At 37.2% G+C, this 23331-nt stretch overlaps 1 long non-coding RNA gene across 2 annotated transcripts; it reads left to right on the top strand.

The window, feature by feature from the left end:
* The first annotated feature begins 1083 nt into the window (after positions 1-1083).
* Positions 1084-5911, top strand: LOC137408229 (uncharacterized). 2 transcript variants are annotated; one of them, XR_010980057.1, is made up of 6 exons: positions 1084-1157; positions 2200-2346; positions 3052-3198; positions 4039-4098; positions 4380-4543; positions 5358-5911. It is a non-coding gene; the product is annotated as an uncharacterized lncRNA (long non-coding RNA). The 2 variants fall into 2 exon arrangements; XR_010980058.1 differs by having other exon boundaries at positions 1118-1157; positions 2242-2346.
* The last annotated feature ends 17420 nt before the right edge of the window (positions 5912-23331 follow it).

Genomic DNA, 23331 nt, shown 5'->3' with positions numbered 1-23331 from the left:
GGAGGCAGCCAGAATTAGGACTGTTGAAACATTGTAGCAGTCAGCATACACCAGATCAGCAACAAATAACATCTGTCAATTTATTTTAGCTTCAATTATATTAAGTTTATATGTTTTTCTGCCCTGTACTTCAGTCTCTTACAGCTAGGAGCCTTAACTGTCAAAAAAAGACTCTCTTTGGCATGTTCTCCATCTGGTGTTGACGCAATTTCTATGATTGATTTCTTCCAATTCTGAAGTTCATAATTTTCAATTGACATTTTCTAATTATCGAATCTTTTAATGTCCTTTGGCGTCTTGCTGCTTGTACGTATTATATGCTTATCCTGTGGTCTGGCTACATTCCCTATCGGTATCTTGTTTTCACAGTATTTCCATACAACAACCTTCTCTAGTACTTGAACCAGTAATGATCAATTCAGTTCCCACAAGCTAAGCAAAAGTGTGTAAACTGAATAATATAGTCAAAATAGATTAAAATGACAAAGCACATTCAACACTGATGTCGTGTGTGGATTTGTGTTAGTTTTTAGTTATACATAACGTAAATTCTCCATATCCACCCATGGGTTTTTAAGCAAGAGTTGCATAAATCAGTTATGTAGGCTAAGTGTTTTTTATTTGAGCTTTGTAGAAACATGGTTACTCTACAGTCAATGTGATGGAAATAAAGACATAGTCGCAGATTACCTGCTTTTTCCTGTACTATGGTGGTACTTTTCGGTTGTAAACAACAATTGCAAACGAAATGCGCGCTTCAGCGACCAATCCATTGGTCATGACCCTAGCATTAAGCTATTCTAGGCGTAAGGTGCCGGTGCGTATATCGATATATCATTGATATTCGTACGTTATTGGCTAATAGCCTATAAGCTGCCACGATTACTTATGTTTACGGTGAAAATAACTACATGTATGGACGATTGTTTGCATGAGTGTAAGGATATTACGCTATGCGTTAAAGTCTATCAAAACAATTATTTATTGGAAGGGGTCAGGTATAATTGCAGTGGCTCAAAACCTGTTCAGTTTCTGGGTCGTTTTGTAGGGGCGGAGCTTAATCCGGAAATACAAAAGCTTTAAAGTTAGTCGAACCACTGCAAACGTTTAGTTGTTGATAAATCGAGTAGTTATCTATTCGTTTAACAAAATATCACGTAAGCATCTTTTCCAAGCAAATTTTTAATTACAAATATGAGTTCTTTTAGCAAAATAACATAGAGTATTTACATAGCTGTTTATCGTAGTTTTTTCTTGTTAAGAATAAATGGTAACACGCTCACAAAACGGAAAAAATCTTCTCAAAAATACACCATTAGTTATTCTGTATTCGTTTATATTTGAAAAATAGTTATATATTTTTTTAATATGAATACACTTTTGTAAAGCGGTATTACATAAAATATTGAAAAGTTACGATTATGTTCTGAACAAAGAAAATGCATATTAAAACGGTTGTCCACTTTGTTACCATTCTGAGAGCCTAAAATGATTCTATTTTAATTCACTGTAAATATTAGTATTAGCATCTCGTTAGGCATTGATTGTAAAAATGAAGGCAACAGAAGACATCAGTTTTTTATCTTTACTGTATTTGCTGCAAGCACACACTTTTTTAACAACTAACTTTATATTACTACCAAGTCTCAACTGTAGGACGTTTTGAAGCAACGACAGTATGTAGCTACCTAAGGAACAACCATTTAATTGTGTATCTCAAATTTTATTTGAACTTGTTACTACAATGGTGCGCTGTCAGTAGCACCGCCAGGCCTAGGCTGTATCTCATCTGTTTGGTTCACAAAAAGTGTAGGAGAGGAGGCAAGGTAAAGCAAGTTTTTGTAGTCTTCTGCAATGCAGGGCAGTTATATTTTTGGACTAGACAGCCTGCCTGTGATCAGTAGTCCTCAGTAGTCAGAGTCGCTTTCTGCTTGCAATTTGTCTTAAAAAATTAATTGAAATGCACTGCATATTCATATTGCTTCAAGACCTCAGTGGGTCATCATGTATTCATAACTGACTTTTTGTATTCATCATTTCATCTTCTATATAGACCTACCTACAGGCCTCCCGTGCCTGTAGTCGGCAATCATGTCGGTAGGTTATCGAAGCCTCGATAGCTGAATGACATGATCGCTGACGACAGTCAACTTCTACGAGGAGCCTGAGGGCCTACCAAATATATATTTTTAATTGCAGTGCATTTAAGCATTATGCCGCTCCTTCTTGCCTCATTGTTAGACGAGTCTGAGCAAGCTATCAAAGCCCATGAAATCGAATATGGCAACAAGTTTTACACAAACCATGAGGACGGCATATTCAACAAGCATGAAAGACTTTTTGAAGGTAATCTCATATCCTTAAAGCACTTTTTCTTCACTGCCTAATTTGTGATCTTGCGTTAAAAATGAACATTTTATACCTCGGATATTTTAGTGTAATATTGATGTTGAAGTGTAACCTTGATTGTAAAATGTAGGCCTATGCTTGGTTGTTGTGCAATAGAAGTACATGTCAATAGTAGCTTATATGTTTTTATGCTGCAGTTTGATGGAGCCCTTTTTGGTTTATTTTTGTACCATGTGATCTATGACGTCACAGGCCCTACTTGAAGCAGAGTTGACACAATTTTCATCAGTTCACTAGCAACTCACACTGGATACACACCATCTAAGTCTCAGCAATAAAGGATTACTCTCTATAGACACTCAACTTTTAAGCTTAATTTGACGAAGTGGATATTCGGGTATATACAGACATGCAGTGGATTACGATCAAGCTTATAGTGCAGCCTTGATTAGAAGATATACATGGACTTCAGTGTACAAGCATTGGCATGCAATTGAGATGACATTAAAAATCATTGTATATATTAATAACTACAATCAAGCAAGCAATAAATGTATCAAGCATCATATACATGCAGCAGTTAGTTCCCAATTGAGTGTTAGCAATCAAGTAAGGCTAAAAACCTACGACGTCTTCAGCTAATGAATCTAAAAAATCTGTACCATGTTTCTTAATTTTAAAATTTTATCTGCTCTAATTTAGCAAGGTGAAGATATTTGGAGAGGTAAGAACGTCATCCATGACAGTCAAAGCTATTGATGTATGTATGGCGAAGAAAAAGAGTATGGCTGCATGTACGGCCCTGAAAGACAGCAAACCCAGAAGGAAAAGTACAAAGAACAGCGGAGGGTAAGTTACCGGTACACCAAGAATATTTTACTCAGCCTATTATAAGGGATATTTTTGGACAGCAAAACTCGGTCATTGTATGTCCAATATATTTAGACAGGGCTATCCTTCCATGTCTTTGCAAATGCACAGATAGTATAGTATGGATTTTACATAGAGATGATGAATAATATTTATTACTTTTATGGATTTTAAATTGTTTTATTTCTGAAATAGCTATCTTGTAACAAAAGCATGCGTGCACATTTATATTCTTGTAAGCCAAAATCAGAGAATGCAGTAAATCTAAGTCTACACTACTGTGAGGGTTGCGACATGTCTAAGCTGTATTCGATACTTTGCTTTCGGTCTCACAGTACATCAAAGTTCAAAAACATTTTCTCTTCTTTTATTCATCTACACTCTCATAGAAATTTGGTAGAATTGCAAAGAAACACAGACTTGATTGGAATGCTCAGATACCATATCCTTGACCCAATAGCCAGTGAAGTTTACGGCAATCTGTCTCATTTTTCTTGAGAATTTCTCATCGTGAGGCCTCACACATGCGCCAGATAGTATTATATCGCAGTTCACACCTTTGGTTAAACTTGGACGTAATATTTTATTTTACATTGAATATTTCACACCTAAAATTTGCAAAAACAATCATTAAAAGCAAGATAGAATGAAAGCTTATTTTGTAGCTCTGGCAACAAGGCCTTTGTTTGGACTCTTTTGCCAATTTAAATTTAGTTAGATTGTGCCCACAAATATAAATATGCTATACATGTGCATAAATTCATATATGTTGTCACATGGTGTCGATATACATAATTTACGTATTGTTTATATTTTTAGTCACAGAATCCAACAAAGAGACCGCATCCTCAAGACAATACATCTGATAGTAACACGGAGGTACTCACTCACATAACCAGCAATAAAATTTTAGGCAAATCGTGCAATATTAATTATGGTTAAATGTGGAATTTCATTGGTAGGCGAATCTTCAAGCCATTTATAGCCCTAGATTAGTAGCTAGAAAAACGTGAAGTTATAGTAGGATAATGCAGAAGAACCCCTTGTGTAGGCAGGATTAGGTTTCAGAAACAAATTATTTGCTGCCAACTGCGATATTTGTTAAGTTGCCTGTTCACACCCAGCCAAACGTTCAATGCCTCGAGCATTCTGATTTATAGCTCAAGATAAGGAGGAAACGCAGTGCTTGCTCAGGATGGGTAGGAGTAAGAGCAGAGGCTATGTGAGCTTCCATAGATGTGGGGAGCATCTACGAAACGCCACAAACGACAGCATTATAGATGTAACTCAGACACCTGATGTTACTTTCATACCTAACAGTCCGGTGAGTGGTAATATTTAGTAACTCAGTTTTAAAATTAGAACCCTGTTGCATGATGCTTTTGTGTCACTTTAGTGTAAGTGCTCAGTGTCTGAATTGGAGAAAGTTGTGCAGCGATGCTCCCAAGTCTTTGATTCCAGATTTGTAAAGCATATCAAATCGCTGGCATGCGTTTTGCTCCAAATCAAATCACTTAGAAGGGTGACTGCTCAGCTTTCAAATAAAATGAAATTAAAACCATCATCCACTATGTAATTGATGGTTTTAATTTGATTTAATTTACAAACTGGGTAATCCATTTTCATGGTGCTTTAATGCCAATCTCATGATTGGTGATTTGATGTAATGTGCAAATCTCTAATCAGGATTTGGGAGCATCTCTGGAGTTGTTATCAACTCTTTGAGAGATTGATAACAAGGTGCCACAACACCATCCGATTCATAGACTGAGTACTTGGACTAATTTCGCTGTTGTCTTGTACAAGTCAACTCTATGGGCTAAGTCAGTTGAGCAATGTAGGATTGGAGAAGATATATGAAGTCAGGAAATAATTGTGAAATAAAACTACTGTAAAAACAGTAATAAAGTCAGGAACTAGCAAAAGCAGATTTGTCCGGTTCTTTGAGATCGCCAAATTACCTTCCAGCTAATCACAATGTCCAATGTAACTTTCCAATCTACTTCATTAAATTAACAAATAGTATTCTTGTCAAAGTCAAAAATTGTCGCAAATAATGCCACTTGAATACTGCATTCACAGTACATTACAAGTTCAAGGAGATGTAAATACACATGCTATGATTGTTTTTGTTTTAGATCAAGGATCTCCAAGAGGAGTTTGCAGGGAGTAAGAAATGGCAGAGCAAAAATGCTTCCTGAGGCTTTCTAATACAAGCAATATCTAGATAGGCATAGAGCAAGGTTGTTCCCCATAGCTGTTGGTGAACTGGCAATGAAGGGAAGTCACGCCAGATGGCATCTGGCGTGCCCTCTACCTCATTGCCAATTCATCTGCAGCTATAGAGAACAAACTTGTTCTAGATAGGAATACTTTTATATGCAAAATCTCGAACTGTTTCAGCTTGTACTGTGCTCAATTTTGAGTGAATATATTGATCAAATTAAAACATACCTACATACATAAAACATTCAGGATTTTCAACACTGATTTTTTTTTACATAAACCATACTTATATTCACTTATTTTCACATATCTACATGTAGTATATGTAGCCCTTTTCTACTCTGTTATTCTGTTCTCATTTGTGCTTGTTAAAGGCCTTTTATGGCTTTGGTGCTGATGTGGTAGTAATTAAGTTATGTGCAACATTTTCTTTTTATATCAAATAAAGTAAAATTATTAAACTTTACGATTTATCATGATAGATTCGTCCGATAACTAAAACAACCTACTTCCCATCATTGTTCCAGTGGTCCATCACCAGACATTTTGTCATTGCGCATCGACTTTTCAAACAATGTATGTTGTACAACATCAGCAATGCCAATAGACATACATCATGCTGAAGGTTTTGTGTGTGCTGCCCTCTGATTTTCCAGAATTGGCTACATTGTGCTTGTGGAGGTAACGGGAAAGCTGCTAACAATGATGCACAACAATTGCCACATGCATTATTTATATTGGAGCAAGAAAATACATCATCATGCCAACAAAAAGAAAATATTTTTTGCTCAACAAATCAAGAAAATTTTTTTGGTCACACAATGCTGTACATAAATAATAAATATATAAGCAAATTGACAAATGAATACCTACAGAGTGCGGTCATGTTCAAAATCTAAACAAAGTTAGTGGTTGGAGAAGTCGGTGTTTGTAGTAAAGATAAGATAGACTAATGTCTTCTGTTGCCTTTTCACAATCTTTGTCTTACGATACGCTAACATAAATAGTTACACTAAAATGAAATAGAATCTTCTTTAGCTCTCAGAATGGTAGCAAAGTAGACAATTGTTTCAATGTGCATTTTATTTGGTTAGAACATAATCACAAATATTCAATAACTTATATAATACCACGTTACATACATGTAAGTGCAATCATATTACAACGTATGTAAGACATTTTTCATACACACTGTATAAACGAATACAGAATAATTAATGATGTATTTTTGAGAAGATTTTTTTCCGTTTCGTGAGCATGTTACTATTTCGTCTTAACACGACAAAACTACGATAAACAACTATGTGAATACGTTATGCTAGTTTGATGAAAGATCTCATATTTTTAATTAAAGATTTGTCTAAAACGATGTTTATGCTTTATTTTGTTACAAAAAAATAATAAGATTACAGACTCAATTTATAACCGACTAAACATTGGCACTTGCTTAAAACCTCGTCGCTTAGTGCCGACAAAACATTTGCATTTCCGGATTAAGCTCCACCTCTACAAAACGACCCAGAAACTGACCAGGTTTTGAGCCACTGCAATTATACTTGACCATTGGAAGGCATGATAAATGCATAGACCGAGATAGTGACAGGGCTAACAGCAGATGTTGATAGATAAGCATTACATGCCAACAGTCGCGTATTGAAGAAAACTCGCAAGAGTAGGGTGGGGACAACCCCTAGCTCTAGATCTCTGCGCTTTAACCAACGCTACAACCTGCTGAATCCAACAGGAGGGAGCTGAAACCAACTCATTTATGCTCTGCTGAACCCAACAGAGTGCGCTGAACCTAACGCTGCTGACTGTACAACCTGCTGAAACCAACAGGAGGGAGCTGAACCCAACTCGCTTCCGTTCTGCTGAAACCAACAGAGTGCGCTGAAACCAACGCCGTAACCTGTTGAAACCAACAGGAGAGAACACAACTCTTGTAAGGATAATTATTTAATTATCCTATTTATTTGTAGTCATTTTTTGTGAGCTTGCTGTTAGTGCCGATTATAAACGATATTTCTCTAACAATAACGACTTTATTATAGTAATACTAATCATGCATCCAATTCAAAAGTCACACCCAAGCTGAACTGCCTAAAAATTAGTGGCAGTATTTATATTACATAAGCGATTGGCCTAGAGATTGACGGTTATCGTTCAAACCGACCAATCATATCGTCTTGCTGACTGCCGAGTTTCTAAGAATTTTCACATACAGAACAATAAAAAATTATCCCTAGACAATGAGCCATTATAGCATAACAATCTAAACACTAACAAAAAGCCCAGGAAATTCTACATATACTGGGTAGCGAACAGTAAGTGTAAAAAAACATTAAGACATATTTCGATAACGAAAAGGGCTAATTACAAAATCTTATCTCGAGAAAACGTAGAACAAAAACGGAAACAATATTGTTTAAGTAATCTTAAACCACTAACAATTAATTATAACAGAAACTTAGAATATTTTGACATGTAACCATGAACATAAAAAATGTCTTCCAATGAGTGAACGGTAAGAAATAAATTATAGAAGATTGTTCACTGCGTAAAAGCCTTAATAAATGGCGTCTGTTATCTTTTCTAGGTCATTCACTATCCCAGAAGTCTCTTCTCTATATATATATTGGCTACGTCACCTTTTCCCTTTGATCAGTTCACCATGTTTTTCTGCGCCGGGTGTCCAGAGCGCCTTGATGAGCCTGACGTACATGGGACCGATAGCATCCAAATAAGACAACTTTTCGGAGTTATTCCTCCACGGTCTTTTTCATGGCCACCACTCCTTTCATAGAGTTTGTTCTTTAGAATATCTCGCTTTATTTTTACGTTTACAACACTATCCTCCCCTAAAACTTCATTCTGTCCCAGAATGGCATTACTTCTATGGCAGACATCTAAGCGGTAGTCCGGTAGGTGCTGACATAAATTAGTAGGCTGGGTTGGCGGAATAGTGTGATCCCCCAGCTTGGATATCTCTGTGTGATCCTGGAGCAGAGGGACGGGTTGCTCCATCACCTCTGAATCAGGAGGGCGATCCGTTGGCTTAGGCAGTTTTTTTCTGCATATTCTGGTGGTGCTTAGTCTAATATCACTTTCATATTGAATAGGGTTTCCCCCCTTGCACTCCATTTTAAATTTCTGGTTTGTCAGATACTTGCTGATGGTGCAGAGATTAGCATCTCTTGGTTTAAGTTTAGTACTGCATCCTTTCTCCGTGAAGAATGATTTCAATGAAGCTTTGGTTCCGACAGAAAAGGTGGTGGGTTCATCTTTCATATCATCTTGGATTCTCCACTTTTGTAGATAGAGCCTTGTACCTCCTTTATACAAATTGTGCGGCTTTAACTCCTCTACTGGCTTTTCAACCTCAGCTTTCTGTATCGGCCCCAGCCGATATGCTAGCTGATTAATAAGCGGTCTATCTTTCATAACCGAGACTTAATGTTTTACTACTTGGTGGCCACCAACATCACCTTTGCTGGAGCTGAACATTTTCTGATGCTTTATCAGCGGTGTGTTGACTTGCTTTGGTTCCATTTCTGGCAGAGATTGCGTCCAACTGGGTAAATGTTCATTGAAGTGTTTGGAGCATTTAGTTCTATTGCAGTCCTTCTGAAACTGTTCTTGTCTTTCCACAGGCATACAGACGGCTACCTTTCTTCCAGAAGGTAGATGAATAAGTTTATTGCTTGTGTTCATCACACGAATATTGACCTCTTGCTCTGTAGGTTCACACAGCGATGTGACAACCTTCAAGCCCAAAACCTTGTGTAAAGTTTTAATGCAAGCTGGCCCTGGCGTCCACTTTCGACTAAGCCTCGCCAACAATAAGCATTCAGTATTTGGCGAAACAACTATGTTCCTTTTGACCTGCACATTCACCGAAAGGGGTTCTCCGTCCTCGGCGCAGCAGGCAACTTCAGTGCCCTTACAACGTAGCTGCGAATGACGGAAATCCATCTGACATTCTTGATCCTCCAAGAAGTCTAACCCTAGCAGAATGTGATTGTCCACATCAGATACTACAAACTGATGTTGCAGTTGTATCGGTCCCAGTCGAAATTTTAAATTCGTCATGCCTTCAAGCAAAATCTGCTGCCCATTTGCCAATATCCCGCTACCTCGCACAGGTAACAACTTCGAGTAACATGAGCTAAGCAATGTCTCTAGCAATTTCTTCGGAAGTACGGACTTTGTACAACCACTGTCAAGTAACATGACAAATCTTTGTTGGTGAATCCGTACAGGAATGTAGTATGCACTGGTGAGCCAACATGCCTGTATCCTAAGTTTGCCCACATCACAAAGTTCAGGCAGTACGAGCATTAGTTTGCCTGAACTTGGTCGTTTCCCGATGGCTTTGGCTTATGACAGTAACGAGCAACGTGGCCTCTGCCATTGCAGTTGTAGCATCGAACTTCTCTCTGAGGCTGTTGGCTTCTCATTGTCGTCGATGTTAGCTGTGTCATCATTGCTTGCTGTGATGCCGCCATTTGCTTTTGCGTGTCCAACATCTGCTGCATAAACTTACTCTGCATTTCTGCAAAATGTTTGAGCAAAGCTGTTTGACTCATTTGCATTTGCTCTGTCAGTTCTTATTTTAATTGTTGGACATCTTCTAGCTCTACTCGGTGGACATTTGTATCATATTCTACCATATCCTGATACTTCTGATTAGTTTCTACAGCATCAGTCATGGTGCTGGGAGGAGATAAGCGTAGTGTCCAGGCCAGCTGTGAATTAGGCCGAATTGCTGCAATCAACTCACGCTTGGCTTGCTGGTCATGCTGATAGCTATCTAGCTCGAGGAAAGCCTTTTGAACTAACTTCTGTACCTTTTCAGCATAATGATATATGTTGTCCTTTGGCTTTAATTTCATAGATTTTAATATGGCGCTAGCTGTGTCTGTCCTGAGCCCATATTGTGCCTTAAGTTTATGGCAAACTTCTTCATAGGTATTGCCACCAACACCTCTGGTAGCTGGGCCTTTCAATGCCAATGTTAACCGTAGCCTACATTCTTCTTCACTCCACTGATTATGTTTTGCCACTGCTTCAAAACAATGCAAAAACTCTTCCACATCACTTGTGCCATCAAATGAAGGAGCAGGAATAGGCAGCATGGCTACTTTTGCAGGTATGTGCCCTCTTTCCATCATATTAGTGCATAAATCATATGGGCCGTCCTTACTTCTACTCTTGCGCACCATGTTTGAATTTAAAAGGGTTTGAGAGAATTGCTTCACTATTATCCCACCGCTGCCACCAGTGAAGAAAACTCGCAAGAGTAGGGTGGGGACAACCCCTAGCTCTAGATCTCTGCGCTTTAACCAACGCTACAACCTGCTGAATCCAACAGGAGGGAGCTGAAACCAACTCATTTATGCTCTGCTGAACCCAACAGAGTGCGCTGAACCTAACGCTGCTGACTGTACAACCTGCTGAAACCAACAGGAGGGAGCTGAACCCAACTCGCTTCCGTTCTGCTGAAACCAACAGAGTGCGCTGAAACCAACGCCGTAACCTGTTGAAACCAACAGGAGAGAACACAACTCTTGTAAGGATAATTATTTAATTATCCTATTTATTTGTAGTCATTTTGTGTGAGCTTGCTGTTAGTGCCGATTATAAACGATATTTCTCCAACAATAACGACTTTATTATAGTAATACTAATCATGCATCCAATTCAAGAGTCACACCCAAGCTGAACTGCCTAAAAATTAGTGGCAGTATTTATATTACATAAGCGATTGGCCTAGAGATTGACGGTTATCGTTCAAACCGACCAATCATATCGTCTTGCTGACTGCCGAGTTTCTAAGAATTTTCACATACAGAACAATAAAAAATTATCCCTAGACAATGAGCCATTATAGCATAACAATAAAAACACTAACAAAAAGCCCAGGAAATTCTACATATACTGGGTAGCGAACAGTAAGTGTAAAAAAACATTAAGACATATTTCGATAACGAAAAGGGCTAATTACAAAATCTTATCTCGAGAAAACGTAGAACAAAAACGGAAACAATATTGTTTAAGTAATCTTAAACCACTAACAATTAATTATAACAGAAACTTAGAATATTTTGACATGTAACCATGAACATAAAAAATGTCTTCCAATGAGTGAACGGTAAGAAATAAATTATAGAAGATTGTTCACTGCGTAAAAGCCTTAATAAATGGCGTCTGTTATCTTTTCTAGGTCAACCACTATCCCAGAAGTCTCTTCTCTATATATATATATATATTGGCTACGTCACCTTTTCCCTTTGATCAGTTCACCATGTTTTTCTGCGCCGGGTGTCCAGGGCGCCTTGATGAGCCTGACGTCCATGGGACCGATAGCATCCAAATAAGACAACTCTTCGGAGTTATTCCTCCACGGTCTTTTTCATGGCCACCACTCCTTTCATAGAGTTTGTTCTTTAGAATATCTCGCTTTATTTTTACGTTTACAACAGTATTGACACCAGTAGACAGGATGAATGGTTTTGCTCTATGTAAGCCCATGAGGTTTAGACCTGCCATGAAATTGCCTCTATACTTTTACGTGTGCTTTTAGAAGAACAACGTGATGCAAAATTATTTTGCACCCAATCATACATCACTGTTGAATCTGCCAGTTTATTTTAGTTTCAATTATGTTCAGTTTATGTTTTTCTCAGCCCTGTGGCCTGCACTTCATACAGCTAGGAGCCTTGACTGTCAAAATAAAGAGTCGGTGGACCTGTTGATCTTGTAGATGTCTCCATTGGAGTGTGCGATGATGTTGATGATGAGTGATGAGGTACTCAGGTTGTTTGATTAGTGCAGGTGTTAGAGTGTTTGACTACTAAACTGAGTGTCACAAGTGTGAATCCAGTATGAAGCAATATTTTATCCCAACTTCTAACTGTGACTTCAGATAGATGGACATACACACTTTCATTATAACAAAAGCTAGTGGTACCTCGGCAGTCTAGTTTGGTTTGAGAGCATGACAGGAGTGTCAAATAAAAGGGCAGATAATAAGCATATGCACAATAGTTCTAACACATGGAAGGCAATTGGGTTACGCAGTAATTGGTGGGTTGGTCTTGCGGGCTGACAATCACGAGTTCAAATCATTTATGCTGCATTATTTTTTATAGGTCTTATAACCAATATAAATATGTTGACCCCAACATTTGGTGGGATATCAATATCTATTAAGCCCGGTTCCAATATATGCCGCAAAGCACCGGCAACAGCACCGGCAACAGCACTGCAGGCTATCAGAGATGAATTGTGAACCTACACGCCGGGTACCGCCGGTAGTTGCCGGCAGTCAACGCAAGAGTTTAGAGCTATTCAAATTTTGCGAGAGCCGCAGGCAAAACCTTCTCAAAGTGCACTGTACAGGTAAAGGTCAGCATTATCGAAACAGCATAGCGAGCGAACATTCTTTATTCGGTTATTAGCGATGCAGCTTTATGTGAACAGAAGCCACCGGAGCCTAGCGTCGCAAACGATTTGCTGCACATTATTACCGCCGGAGTCTCGCAGCCGATATGGGAAGCAGGCTTTAGGAGCACATGCTTTCTGCAGGCTCGTAATGTAAACATTATTTTAAAGCTAGTTGATTTTCTAAGTTTTGGCAAAGATAAGCAGGTAACAATAGCAAAGCAAATACTTATTAACCAGAGCATATAATAGAGGTGAGTGCTTACAATACGGGCTGTTCTTGCTACTCAACAAGGGTTTCTATATACATGAAGCATCATCAAATTTATCAACAACAATGTGACTGATGGGTATTACTTGTAATATTTACTATAATAAGAACCATGTCTGTCTGTATAAAAGCGCAGGGTTACATTTGAAAAAAGATTATATCACGCAGGATATGAACTCGCAGCGTTCTGCATCAATACCATGTGTGCTTCTTGTTCACCTTCCAGTAGTTTAGAATTATTGAGTATAGATGGTAGAGTAATTGTTTGTATTTTATTGGCACACATGATGATCTCTCATAGCTTACTAGACTGCCAGAGCCCTAGTTATTAATAAGGTAACAAGTTAGTCGGTGTGATCTCCTCCTGAATCCAAGTGACTAACTCTGGAGCTCATTGGTAAGATCTGTTGACTAGGTTTCCAGAATTATTCAATACATTGAAATTGGTTGCTATTCAAATTGATATTGAAATTCAATCATTTTGGTAAACATCTAATATTTAAAGGAACATATGGCAGTTTATGAATTTCTGCATGTGAACCGCAGCTGAACATGACAAGGTCGAATGTATGAACACATGCCAGACACAGTAGGAGAATAGTTGGGTCACCACATTTTTCTTGTAGCAGTGAATGAAAACCAGCTGTTAGTAACTAAAACAGTAGAAATAATTTTATGTCACTTTGGGTTTTCCTATCAATTAATAGTATTCAAGCACTGACTCATTGCAACAGGCTCTAGCCGTGCCCTTTTTGAGGCTAGCAAAACATTAATAACTAAATAAGTAACGTTTTTGTTTTTATAACGATACAGCATCCTGATGGAGTCATCTACTCCTTTTATAAAGAAATTTCAAGGTGAGTGTATGAAATCATAAAGTGCACCTAGTTACCATTTTATTTTTAGTTATAATATTTATATCATCTCCAGTAACTGTTACCGTTTGTGTCCATTCACTAATTCTGGTACTCTCTGGAGCCAGAGGTTTTAGCTAATAGCTAAATACTATACCGTCTTATGGTATATTTTATTTTGTTATATTTCTTGTGCATGCTGTATTATTGTTTTATCAGATAAATTATGTATAAAGTTTTCACCATATTCTTGAATATTAATGTAAGTCATTTTACTTATTTATTTCATTCATTTTATTTATATTAAAGTCTCAGCTCAGAGTATGTTGAATAGTTAAATCCTGATAAATTGTAGTTACATGGTAATCTATAAATATGCTGAATTTCTGACGCCAGAGCAAAGAGGGGCAGTGGGAATACTCCTCATGCATTACTCTCACATGGTATGGAAAAACTCAGTCTAAGTGTAGGGCCATGCAAGCTGCTCACAGGTTTAAATACTTGCCTTCCTTTATAAAGCCGCTGACAGTTACCCTATCAGCTGCTACACCTAGTCTGATGTCAAGGTCAAAGATTAAACATAATATTTTTTTATGTAATTCAAAATTCTTTACAGCAGTCAGCATGCAAAGATCCTGGTCAGCTGTGTGATGTCGGCAGCAGTTCAGCTCTAACCTGAGTCATTGTTAATAACTTATGCTGACCCAGTGACTCTTTTTTAGTTGATTAGCAACCCATTCGTATGTTTGAATAGCAAAATTGTTCAGCCTGTTCAGCTATTGATAGCCTGTTTTCTTTACCCGAGCTATTGAGGGTCTAAATATCTAGTAGTCAGGTGCTGATGATGTATAGAGCAAATCTTGGCTAACATTTGAACAAGCAAGTACCATGTCAAAGTTATACTGCAACATATAGACAAGAGAGTGAGAGATGTAGTAAGAACTTCAACAACACAGTTTAATGGTAGACTTATAGTTGAGGTAAATAATATATTACTTACTCTTTATTCATAGGAATATATGAAAAAAACTGAGCTAGTAATAATATTAGTCACTTTTCTTACATGCATAGAGTTCACTTTTATTATGTTCTACAATCCTTTATATACAGTAGTTCTGTTAAATAAGGAACATTCCAGAAGGAAAGTCATGTGATCAATAAATATTATCATTATATAACTCTGTTGGCTCTTTTATACTACAGTTGAATTGTGAAACCACGCCATGAATATTTACAGTGCGTTTAAATCCTATATTTACATACCAAGATACATACCAAGATAATCTATAGAAACACTAAAATTAATACTACTTGTTTATGTGTATAATACAAAAACAATATATTGTTTTAAGACAGTTTCCGGTATTGGCAATAATATGTTATTACATAATTGTTGCAGATGTGCAGATCATGTACAATGATATATGATCATTAAAGATGTGTGTATCATGGGTATAAATGTATTTTTATAATATATTTTGGATGTTGGAGTCGTTAACATTGAATATTTCACAAAGAATATTTCCATATTTACTATTTACCATTTTTAATATCACCACACGCTCTCAGTATGGAGTGCCTTGGAACGGGAGGATTCTCCAATGAACTAGTAATGAGAGTGCCATCAGTGCTGTTTGATGACACCGATGATTCATCTTTCACTTTTTCTAAAAAAAATGATTGGATTTATTTGTGCTTTCAAGCTACATTACTTATGTTTTCTGGTGAAAGTGAAAGCAGAGGAAAGTCTGGAGGTAAATAATGAAAGTGTTCATAAAAGTAAAAACTAATAAACATGCAAAACTTCAGATTATTTTTTTTGCTGATGGTTACATCATTTCCATCTTTTCCATACACACCTCGGCCTTTCATCTCCTCACTACCATGTGTATTCTCAGCATATTGCATATCTATTGCAAGGTCATCACAGCTTTTTACTTGAGCCTGCGTGGTTTCAGATTCAGAAACTTTCTGGGTATTACGTGCTTTGTCCCTCATTGCATAAGCATCGGCACTTGCTGTGCATGAGCTGTTAGACTCTGCCTGATTAGTGTCGCTAGCTTTCACAACAGAGTCAGTATTATCCCTAGAAGTGAGAACGTTTGATGGTGAGCTCCCCTCTGCACAATTTGATGAGGTTAACTGAGGAATAGCTACATTCCTAGCTAGGCTAGAAAAATCTTCAGAGGCTATAGTATCAGAATTGTCTAGAGTAACCCCTCCATTTATATCATCCTGATCATGACATCCTTGGACACTCCTGGCTGTTTGGATGTCAACATCCCCCTCCTCTAACTGGTAAATAACAAACGGATCTGAGAAAGACCGAGTAATGTCTAACTCATCAGAATCAACAGATGACAGCGCATGTGGTGTAGACTCGACTGCTTCAATCTGTATTTTTCCTCGATTTTCAACAGTGTGAGGAGGTGATTCACTGAGATTAACCACCACCTGAAACGAATTGGCAATACACACTGTCAGCAACAGTCAAATTTCATGTTTGAGATATTTCTTGGCGATCTTATTCCTCTTGCTATGACTACACACAGTGAGCACTGAAGAGAGTACTGGTCAATGAGTGTCAGGTTCATAACTTCCGACTTTTTAGGAAAAAAAACAAACTGCTATCACTTCTAGGGCGCTTTCAGATTCCCTACACGTTGTGGGTATGTGTACATGTATATGGCACATGGGTGGCATTTTATTCCAATTGAATACTCCTTACGACTGCAGAAAAAATATGGTAGTTTTTTCACTTGATTAAGGTACAAAATGTTACGTTACAACCAAGTTGCGTAGCCTCATCAGCATGTGGAATGCATTTATCTCTACGGCCAATTATTGAAAAATATAGCTCAAGATATTCATCAATAGTTTAATGTTTATAGGCTATGCTAACTGCTCTGGTGTAACATCAGGGCAAGCCAGGACTTTCTTTTCAAACAAAGCCTCCACATCAAGCATCTTAATAGGTAAATTTCAGTAGTTTGAACATTCTATTTTGTGCTGCATTTAGTTCGATTTAGATGAATTTTTGTTAGCTGTGAAACAAAAAGCTCTCACAACTATGATATGTAGCATTTGTTAGACTCAATGGAGGCTTCACATTAAAGGTTCATGTCAAGTTTTTAAAGATTTTATTACAATGTGAGGATACTGTTCTATCTTGAGATTTCATTTACTGTCTCAAGTGATCTGACTGTCAGGATGTTTAAAGATATTTAAAGGCGAAAAAACTTGATCGCAGTTCAAATGCTCAGAAAGAAAAAACGCACCCAGATTTCCTCAAAATGGCATTAATAGTCGTGCATATTTTTTATATGTGATATGTATACGTTCACACCAGCATTGGGTAATCATACGTTCACACCAGCATTGGGTACTCATATGTTTACACAGCATTTAGAGGAAAACAATGGGACAAATTCTAACCAAAATATCTTTAAATCATTTGAAATATCTATAGCAGTGTACGTATCTTGGACTATACTTGAAGTTTTATTTAAACAATCCTGAGCAAATACAAAATAAAACATATGTCACTATATATAGAGATGTGTAACACTGCAGATTGAATGAACAGCCAATGTCACAACGAGAGGGACAAACATGAAGTGCGACTATTGACGTCATTTTTGAAAAAGTGATTTTCTTCTGAGCATTTTAAATGCGATCAAATTTATCAAGTTATGTTAATTTTAATCTTGAAACATCCTGGCAGTCAGATCACCTAAAACGGTACAGAGAATCTCTAATGATAAAAGATATCTAGACTTTCTAACAAAATATTTTGAAATATGATGCTAGTAAGCGATCAATGAAAGTAATCTAGACTTGCACACTACGCTTACTGCTTCTAGCGAGCTGCTCTTCCTTGTGTTAGTCTAGCAAAACATTATCGAATTAATTGTTACATGATATACCTTACCCGCCTTAGCTTATTATGGCATAGACTTATTATGGCAATAACTTACTTAACAAGTTGTATACCATTACTGTTAACAAACTGTAGATTTCACCTTAGTTGGTGGTCTTTAATACTTCTGAAAAACTCAGATTTTGCCCCCAAGTGAACAATAGTCTAGAGACACCTCATTTAATACTCTAACATAGAATTCAATTCTTTTTTAAAAATTACAGATAAATAATTTATAGATAGGCTAACGTTCAATATTATTTGCGTTCAACAAAGTTTACATAAGTTGGTAAAGCACAATGTTCAAATACTATTTGACTAAGAAAAATGTAACTAGCAGTTGTGACAGAGCTAAAACATAAGTTAATCATGTAAAATGTATCAAATAGTTTGTAGCTCTGAAAGTTTCAAGTTAATTACAAAAGATACATGAACGCTACGTTTTTTGTGGCGTTAAGAAGAAAAGCAACAAATGACAGCCACTGACTTACATTTAAAAAATGTGTCAAAATGTGTAAGAGTTGAGGCTGTTGTGGCTAGACACACGAAATAACGCGTCACATTGACAAATAAATGGACGAGTGCGAATTAGCCTTTACCAGGCGAAGGCCATGACATTCTTGTTAGATTTTTTATTATCATTAGTTGTTATTATTAGCGTTTTTAAGGAAATTTTGTTGTGTAAGTTTTACTGTTGGTTTGGAAAAAGAATAAATTGATTGGTTAAAAAAGGTCAGACTTTACAGAATCCAGCTAGTTTTTTTCTGCCTTAACAACAACAACTTAAAAGCATACTATATAAAACATGTAATATAATTATTAGGTTAACAAAACTGTGTTTTGCCAAATAAACAACGACATTGATTCAAATTGTCTTTGTAATTTATTCAAATATCCATTCGCATCTTACTGACACTTAACAATGACTGAACAATGCGTGCAGAGTTATTGAAATTAATAATAAATGCCTGTTCAATAAATCAATAAAGGTCAGTATTACCTGAGATATTGAAGAAACGGAATTGTTATCCATTTCAGTAGGAAGTGTTTGCACAGAACTATCACCACTAGTGCCACTGCTATACCGTTCTAGATCTCCGCAGGCAGAAAAAGTAGATTAAGGCCGGTCATACGGAGCAAGTTAAGGCCTGTCATACAGAGTAAGTTAAAGCCTGTCATACGGAGTAAGTTAAGGCCTGTCATACGGAGCAAGTTAAGGGCTGTCATACAGAGTAAGTTAAAGCCTGTCATACGGAGTAAGTTAAAGCCTGTCATACAGAGTAAGTTAAGGCCGGTCATACAGAGTGAGTTAAAGCCTGTCATACAGAGTAAGTTAAAGCCTGTCATACAGAGTAAGTTAAAGCCTGTCATACAGAGTAAGTTAAGGCCGGTCATACAGAGTGAGTTAAAGCCTGTCATACAGAGTAAGTTAAAGCCTGTCATACAGAGTAAGTTAAAGCCTGTCATACAGAGTAAGTTAAAGCCTGTCATACAGAGTAAGTTAAAGCCTGTCATACGGAGTAAGTTAAGGCCTGTCATACAGAGTAAGTTAAAGCCTGTCATACGGAGTAAGTTAAGGCCTGTCATACGGAGCAAGTTAAGGGCTGTCATACAGAGTAAGTTAAAGCCTGTCATACAGAGTAAGTTAAAGCCTGTCATACAGAGTAAGTTAAGGCCGGTCATACAAAGTGAGTTAAAGCCTGTCATACAGAGTAAGTTAAAGCCTGTCATACAGAGTAAGTTAAAGCCTGTCATACAGAGTAAGTTAAGGCCGGTCATACAGAGTGAGTTAAGGCCTGTCATACAGAGTAAGTTAAAGCCTGTCATACGGAGTAAGTTAAGGCCTGTCATACGGAGCAAGTTAAGGGCTGTCGTACAGAGTAAGTTAAGGCCTGTCATACAGAGTAAGTTAAGGCCTGTCATACAGAGTAAGTTAAAGCCTGTCATACGGAGTAAGTTAAGGCCTGTCATACGGAGCAAGTTAAGGGCTGTCATACAGAGTAAGTTAAAGCCTGTCATACAGAGTAAGTTAAAGCCTGTCATACAGAGTAAGTTAAGGCCGGTCATACAAAGTGAGTTAAAGCCTGTCATACAGAGTAAGTTAAAGCCTGTCATACAGAGTAAGTTAAAGCCTGTCATACAGAGTAAGTTAAGGCCGGTCATACAGAGTGAGTTAAAGCCTGTCATACAAAGTAAGTTAAAGCCTTTCATACAGAGTAAGTTAAAGCCTGTCATACGGAGTAAGTTAAGGCCTGTCATACGGAGCAAGTTAAGGGCTGTCATACAGAGTAAGTTAAAGCCTGTCATACAGAGTAAGTTAAAGCCTGTCATACAGAGTAAGTTAAGGCCGGTCATACAGAGTGAGTTAAAGCCTGTCATACAGAGTAAGTTAAAGCCTGTCATACAGAGTAAGTTAAAGCCTGTCATACAGAGTAAGTTAAGGCCGGTCATACAGAGTCAGTTAAAGCCTGTCATACAGAGTAGGTTAAAGCCTGTCATACAGAGTAAGTTAAAGCCTGTCATACAGAGTAAGTTAAAGCCTGCCATACAGAGTAAGTTAAGGCCGGTCATACAGAGTAAGTTAAAGCCTGTCATACAGAGTAGGTTAAAGCCTGTCATACAGAGTTAGTTAAAGCCTGTCATACAGAGTAAGTTAAAGCCTGTCATACAGAGTGAGTTAAGGCCTGTCATACAGAGTGAGTTAAAGCCTGTCATACAGAGTAAGTTAAAGCCTGTCATACAGAGTAAGTTAAGGCCTGTCATACAGAGTGAGTTAAGGCCTGTCATACAGAATGAGTTAAGGCCTGTCATACAGAGTGAGTTAAGGCCTGTCATACAGAGAGCTAAAAGCTACTAAAACTGATAGTAGCTATTTACTATAAATACTATTTACTGTGTGTGTGAACTTGTAGCTGTCATCCCTGTCACCCTATAAAATTTTACTTGCATTCACAAACATGATTTAATGCAATGTCCGTAGTCATGTATTTTAATAGTCATTTTATTGCACTAGTGCTTTAAAAAAATTTCGAAAAAGATTAAATGTCCAGTAAACTGATGCAAATAGAAACAATCACATTAACTATTTGCAACTGTAATTACATCGCCAAGCTACTTCATTCTTTTTGCTGAATTACGATGATCTTAAACATTCCAAGTAGATAAGGAGGTCAGGCTGACAAAGTTGCTCATGCTCACCGCATTGCTGGAGTTTCAGCCGTGTCAGTAAGTTCAACATCACTGTTCCCAGAGGAATCGGAGAGAATATCGGCAGAAGATCTATCTACAGCGTTCTCTACTGCACTGTCTGTGATGGCGCAGCAGCCTACGCGTGTTTCTCCAAGATGGTTCCTATCCATTGAATGCCTGCTCGCTACAGTGCATATAAATAGTTATCAGTATCTGCAGAATTAAGCCGTTTTATAAACTTTAAAGTCCAATTATACTGTAGAGTATATTATTGAAGTTTCCAAGGCATTGAAACCCAGAAAGAACGCAAAAGAAACTCTACTTTAAAATATTCTACTGCCCCAATATGATGTTTCCTCTCCATGCTGTTATTACATTGACAATAAATGAATATGTATTCTGTGCTGTAATATCTACGGACAAAATGAAGTAACTTATTAGCTTCCACTTCTTATTTCATTATAATTTATTATTAACACAGAATTCAAATAAACACCTAACTTTACCCGATAATAAGTAACTTAAAACTCAAGTAAGCACCAAACTACCACATAATAATTAACATAACACTCAAGTAAACACCAAAATCTACCAGATAATCATTAACATAACATTCAAGTAAACACCACACTACCAGATAACAATTAACATAACATTCAAGTAAACACCAAACTCTACCAGATAATAATTAACACACCTTTTAAGTAGACAAAAACTTGCCAGATTACGTTGCTTACCATCATAAGGAATGATTGTCGGTTTAAACATCAATGTACCACAGATGTGGTCATGTGGCGTTCGACCAATTAATTGACAGCTAACAGTCAGCCTGGAACAAACAGGAAAGCAGTTCATCAAATGACTTACCACGATATCACCTGAAGACTCAATGTACTACAGATGGTAAAAAGATGGCCTAGGAAAGGTTGCTCTCGTAAACCTTTACTAACCTTTGTCTGTTTGCTAAGGAATCAAAAGAGATTCTCTAGTTGCCTGGTGAATGGAATTCATACACTGAATGCAATTCAAATATTTACTACAATTGTGGTTATCTGAACGGACAAACTATAAGTCCGACTGCTCATCAACTGTACCGCCAACATGACATGAGATGAACTGTACTAGCTTTACGCTACAACTAGCATATTTGGATGTTGCTCCTTCTTTTCATGACTGAGAAGACTTGAAAGTCAACGTGTAATAACCCCACACGATGCTAGAAACTAGTTATGCTTGCATCAATGATCAGTAAAGATCTCCTGGAAGTCTCTTGTAAGTAAAAAAATCAGCCATACAGATGACTGGCTTGCTCTGGTCTACACATCAGGATAAGATCCTTGAGGCAGTAATTTTGAATAGTGACTAACATTCTATGTAGATTAGCAAGATACTATTCATGTGTTCCAATTAATAGCCGAATTTGTACCATTTGACAATTTATACCATGTGCGCTTTCGTGCTATATCATGTACATAATGCTATATCATGTATATAATGCTATGCATTATATTATAACCAGTGTAAACCAGAGTTTTTCAGTTTAGTAAAAACTAGTGGATAGTCATTTTAGGAAAGCAGATGGCTTGCAAGTCTGGAGGCAAAAAGGAAAACACAAGAATATTGAATGAAAAATTCCGGTTCTCTCTTTTATGATGAGCATCACAGACATTGAAAAGAAACGCATATTCAGCCTTTATGCATATTCTGTTTCAAAAATTAAATCCTTACGCTATAAAAAAATTATACAAGACACTCTCTGACCAAAACTGATGGATGATGCCGATAGATTTCTCAGGACAATTGCAGTAAATTGTTTAACAAGTTCACAGAAGCATTGTTTTAATATAATAATTTGGTAAAACATTGTGTACTCCAGCCATGTTACATACTAGTTGTATTCAATTTGGCAAGCATTTTTAGTGAACCTACTACTGCCATAAACTAAAATGTATAAACATGTTTAGACCGAGTTATTTGCATAATAAAATGCTGTCACGAGAATTCATTATATTTAATATATGCTCAATTTCAAAATATATTCAGCGGAAACAACCCACAATAACTTTCAAAGTGCCTATTAAGGTTACCAACAGCAAAGGGCAGTGTGACAAACGGGACTACAAATCTTACCCGAGTTTAGCCTTCTCTATAACTTGCTTCATAGGAAGAGATAGTTGACCTAAGAACCGGAGAAGAGTGGGGCGAGCAGT

This window comes from Watersipora subatra, chromosome 11 (assembly GCF_963576615.1).
Source record: "Watersipora subatra chromosome 11, tzWatSuba1.1, whole genome shotgun sequence".
Taxonomy (NCBI): domain Eukaryota; kingdom Metazoa; phylum Bryozoa; class Gymnolaemata; order Cheilostomatida; family Watersiporidae; genus Watersipora; species Watersipora subatra.
Note: the sequence above shows the minus strand (reverse complement) of the source record. Positions and strands in the feature narration are given on the sequence as shown.